Raw genomic sequence first — 5368 nt, forward strand, 5'->3', positions numbered from 1 at the left:
AATGCATAAAAAATAAAAAAGTTTAATTTAAATTTAAATTTTCGGATAGGCTAGCAATTTAAAATTTATATTTTATAGCAAACCCACCTAAAAACTGTTTTCTTCATTGATTACTATCACATCTCCTCTCTGTCTGACTCAACAACTAAAAGATTCTCTCTCTCTCTCTCTCTCTCCCCCCCCCCCCAAGCCCTTCTCTCATCACAGTAGGTCTCTCTTTCAAGCTTCTCTTTGGGATCCAAGCTATCTACTATCTTCCATTGTGTCTACTATGTCTCCAAACAATCTCTTGTTGAGTCACATTAACACCGGGGTGGCTTCTCGAGCCTTTGTCCTTAACCACTTCATCATCCCCTCGGTTGTTTACTTTTTGGCCTGTTGTTGGAGGCCCTCCAAGACCCAACTCCAATCCCTTAACTCTATCATGGGTAATTATCTTTGGGGGGGGTCACTTGACAGAAAGAGGATCAGCAAAGTTGCATTTCAAGTATGTTGCTTGGATAAAGAGCAGGGGGGTCTTGGCATAATTAATATTGGTTTGCTGGCTGAGAAACTTGTAGCTAAATGGGTCCAAAGAGCTATTGTGTCAAATGATGTATGGGCAGACCTGCTCGAAAGGGATGTTGGAAAATTTTGGCTCAAAGGAAAAAGGGCTTGGAAGGGGTTCTCTCTGTTCTCAAAGGCACATCTCTCTCCAATAGGCAGCAAGCTCTGCTCTGCAGAATGTGGGAGTCCTGGATGAACTATAAGAAGCTCTTCTGCTTTCAAACTTATACCAAGAGAGGGAGGTATGCATATGCTACGGATTTAGTCTGGTTTGGGCATCTTGTGATTCCGATTTCCAATGAACAGGTTTAGATCAGCCTCTCTTGTTTCAAAGCTGGTATAAACGTGTGGGGTGATCTATGTGACACATCTGGCATGTTAAACAGTGAGCAAATCAGTAATAAGTTTATCTTGCCACGGGTGGAGTTGAGCTTGTAATTCAAAGATGTAATGCTCTGAAGGTTTCCATTCCTTTGCGGTTTATTTGTGACTGCAAGACCTTTTCTAAAGCCCTTCGGTGGGGGTATTCTAGTAATCTTGTCAAGTTGCCTAATGTGTTTCATGCAGGGAATCTGGTTCTCAAGCTCAACAATAGATGGTCCTTGTCATGGAACAATCATCAATGGGCCTTCCGCTTCAAGTTAATCTGGGCCTTCACTCAAGAAAGGAAGCACGCCATTTTGGCCTGGTTGGTCATCCACAAAGCAACCTGGACCCTTGAGAAAGCTATGAAGATTGGTCATGGGAATGGTCTTTGTCCTCGTTGCAAAACCAAACTCGAAACTGTCCCACATCTTTTCTTCTCTTGCCCAGACACTAGGCAATTCTTGAGTGTTCTGAACAAGGCTTTCATGAAGATTAGGAACTCCCCTCTCAGCTGGAAAGAAGTCCTCTTAGGAGAATGTCACACCTTGCACCCTTAACATGGCAGTCCGTCAGAATGCTGCTTCTATGGCATGTATGGAATCAACGGAATGAAGCTCTTTATGAAGTCAAAACTAATCACCATTTTTATCTCTTTCTTGACAGTGTACGCAAGCTAATCCATCATCTTCAACCAACTGGTGTACCTATTGAGGTGGATCGTTGGCAGGACCTGCCATGGAGGAAATGGAAGAAGTTTCACAGCTCCTCACTTTCAAAAAGAAGGAAACCATGTTACAAGGATTTCGAATGTCAAAGAAGGCTCCAGTACTACTCGGCTTATCACATCCAGGCTTCGGAAGGTTTCCAAAGGGTCCTTTAAGGCCTCCTGGACTGAGGCTACTATTCACAAGTCCTTTGCTGCATGTGTTTTTGACCTGCCATGGAGGAAATGGAAGAAGTTTCACAGCTCCTCGCTCTGCAAAAAGAAGGAAACCATGTTTCAAGGAGTTGTTTTCGAATGTCAAAGAAGGCTCCAGCACTCAGGTTTTCAAAGGGTCCTTTAAGGCCTCCCGGACTCAAGCTACTGTTCACGAGGTCCGACAATGGCCTTTCAAGATAAATCAAGCTTCAGTTGGGTCTTCTCAGCCGATTTCATCAGGCTGTTCATCAAGTTTTGTTTCATGAAACTGCTCATCAAGTTTTGATTATGTCTCAGTTTTTTTTTTAAAGTTTCAGAGTTAATCCCATTATCTTCAGGGTTTAACAGTTCTCAGGGTCTCCCCATGGACCTTCCTCATGGGGACTTGTAACCTCACCTTCTTTCTAATATATTCCTCTGTTATAACTAAAAAAACTCTGAACATTTCCTTTTCCCTATTGGTATGACCATTCAATTACCTGCTTTCTTATTCTGAGTCAATAGTAAGGCACGGCATCGTCTTGTTCTTCTTTCAGACGTGACTGTGAGCCTTGAACAGTTCCGTGTCTCTAGTGTTGATCACGACGTCCAAAGCACAGATGCAGCTCGAAAAGCCCGTCGCCTTCACTGGTAACAAATCATCTCTTCAACCCTGTTTCTCGAACCCTAACTTCCTCCTTCTAACGCGAATCCTTCAAATCTCTGCATGCAAGGCCTCGCACCCACCTTCTAGTGTCATTCTAGCATATTTTGGATTCCTGACCTCTCTGTAGGAAAATTTCACACAAATCAAGCATTTTTCTGGACAATCACCTGCTGCTCCTGTGGAGAAATTGATTATTCGGTTCAAATTTCCCCTTTTACTTATTTTTCCTCTGGTAATGAGTGTTGTGCCTCTTTTGAGAAATTTTCAACGTAATTGATGGAACTTAGCCTGTCTAGTTCAAGAATTAGGATAATCGGCTTCTAGAAAAGAAATTTGCAGCTGGTAAGAAGAATCTCCATTGAACCATTTCTTTTGCCTAGTTGAGGACCACTGTTTGGAATGTAATCTTCAGCATCTGAGGGCTGTCATAATTGGTACTTGGAACTGTCATTATGGTGTTTGACGGTGGCTACAGGCCATAGCTGGATGATTTGGCCGCAGGTGGATGTCTTAACAGAAAAGTAGCCCAGTTTCTCACAGCTGGATGGTTTAGCTAAAGCAGTAGCCAGGTTTCATCTTCTGATAGAAGGTAGAGTACACTATTACCAAGATCTCAAAAGAGAAAGAGGCCCTTTTGATCATGCACGTGATAACACGAGGATAAAAGAGGCAAAGGGGATTCATCTTGGTGGCAAGATCATTGATGGACATGCTTTCAATGCGCATAGCATAGAGAGTGTAAGGCTATAAAAGGCATCAGCATCTCTTTTCATCTCTTTTTATATAGAGATTATAATGCAGCCAATTACCGATCAAGGATAGCACCAGAGGGCGTTGTTATCTAAGGATAGTTCTCAGCATGACCAACTTTACCTCCCTGAGAGAGGTTGAGAACCTCAGCATTGTTTGTGTGTAAGGGTCAAAATATAGATTTGGTTTTCTTGTATGCCATAAATTTTGAACTTAATCTTTGATGTACATGAGTTGAATGTTGCAACACATAGTTTGCACAAGCTCAAGTAGACGAGCTAACAGACTGGTAGGAAGGCAAAGTGATGAATCATTTGAGAGTGGCCTTATGTGTCTTGAGAACTTGCAGTGCAGCGATGTCTGGTATTGATCACCTCCAATAGTTCTCCTGCATGCTATGTTAGTAGCATATACCCATGGTGAGGTGAAGGTGAGTTGAGACTAATCATTAGACACTATGGCATTTGCACACAGTAGTCAGGGCAAAAAATAAGAGGGCAATCCCACGAGAAAGATAGAGGTAGGTTGGCAAATGTTATTCATGTCTGAACTAAGAAGTATAGAAGAACGTGGCAAATCTTTTGAATTTTCTATTGTATGTCCTGACATTTAGTGCATTTTTGGTGAATTTTTGGCCAAATCTTACCCAAAAATGTCATTTTGGGTGAATATGTTAAGAAAAACTCATTTTTTTTTGCTCTAAAACAGCCCATGACTTTCTGGAGACCCTCAAAAAATAGCCATTTGACGAATATTCGTCCCTATTTTTTTTGGTGACGGTAGTAGTGAAAGGATTTCATTGATGTGCAATATTTTGATTTGTATGGCTTTATCATCAACTCTTGTCATCAAGTAAGTTTGTATTTTGCATGCTAGTGAGTGGATCCAGAGATTTTCAAATGAGGAACTGAAAATTCTGCTTCCTGTTTCTGCAGGCGAATCAGGAGATCTGAACGTTGTGTCTATTTTATTATTATTTGACACACTGCGGCACAGATTACCACCAGCATGTTCTAGGGCCATGATCCTCTTAAACATCAAACTTTGGATGAAGAGCTTGCCAAGGTATTATGAGGTTTTGTTCAAGTGAGAGACAAATGTGTTCATTGGTTGAGATCAACTTGTAGGGCTTCAAACAACTGGTTTTACCTGTCGTTTATGAATACTGCAGGTGGAAGAGCTTCGAAATGTACTAGGTTCTTTCAATGGTTGGGAAAAGCTGTATTGCTCCGATGCATGCTTGAGACGTTATTTGCGAGCCAGAAATTGGAATGTGAAAAACGCCAAGAATATGCTGAAAGAGACCCTCAGATGGAGAGATTCATATAAACCTGAAGATATAAGATGGGTAATAAGCTGCACGATCATAGTTATTGGGAATTCTGAAACATGGGTTTATGTTTTCTCTACATATGTCATGTCAATTGCACCATATGTTTCTTTAAAAAGCAAGACAAAAATTCATGTGGAGAGAAACTAATGTGTTGAAAGCTTTTGTACTAATAGGAAAGGGAGGAACCCGCTAATCAAATTCTCTTCTGCTAAATAAATCACCATGATTAAACATCTGCCAAAATCATCGAACTGAACCCTAGATGAAAGAGAGGGTTTACCTCTTTGCGGCAGAAAAAATAATTTCAATACGCAGTACCTTGTTTTGACACATGCACATGCCTAGTTTGATTTTCTTCTGCAAACGTATGAAAACAAGGTGCCAATGGCATGAAGGCTCGCCTGGTGTGGTAAAGGAGGGGGCTAATGGGTGGCTCTCTTTGCACACAATATGTTCAGGGTTTCAATCACGTAGACCCAACACTGAAACAATGACGACGTAGCAAGGTAAGGGTGGCATAGATACTTCCTCTCCTTCAGCCTACGGATGGAACACTACACTCATTTGCCTCCAACATGATGACGCCATAGCAAGCCTGACTAGAAAGGGGGATCGACGCTGATTGGAGAGGGGATGTGAAGTGTGCGTAGTTGGTTGATGGCGGAATACCTTAGACGAAATGCTACACCATCCAAAAACAAGATTCATTAATTAATTGAATTTCATTTTCCACTCATTGGAGTCCCCTATTCATCTTGTCCTTGGGCTAAACATTTCTTGAAGAAGGTCGTACCCCAGCTGGGCCCTC

At 41.7% G+C, this 5368-nt stretch overlaps 1 long non-coding RNA gene across 2 annotated transcripts; it reads left to right on the top strand.

Annotated features, from left to right (window-relative positions):
* The first annotated feature begins 2267 nt into the window (after nt 1-2267).
* On the top strand, nt 2268-5075 carry LOC147639356 (uncharacterized). Of its 2 annotated transcripts, none has more exons than XR_015263486.1 (3): nt 2268-2461; nt 4163-4292; nt 4399-5075. It is a non-coding gene; the product is annotated as an uncharacterized LOC147639356 (long non-coding RNA). The 2 variants fall into 2 exon arrangements; XR_015263487.1 differs by lacking the exon at nt 2268-2461 and adding an exon at nt 2474-2709.
* The last annotated feature ends 293 nt before the right edge of the window (nt 5076-5368 follow it).

The sequence above is a fragment of the Cibotium barometz genome, chromosome 4, assembly GCF_041138505.1.
Source record: "Cibotium barometz isolate CiBa-2024 chromosome 4, ASM4113850v1, whole genome shotgun sequence".
Taxonomy (NCBI): domain Eukaryota; kingdom Viridiplantae; phylum Streptophyta; class Polypodiopsida; order Cyatheales; family Cibotiaceae; genus Cibotium; species Cibotium barometz.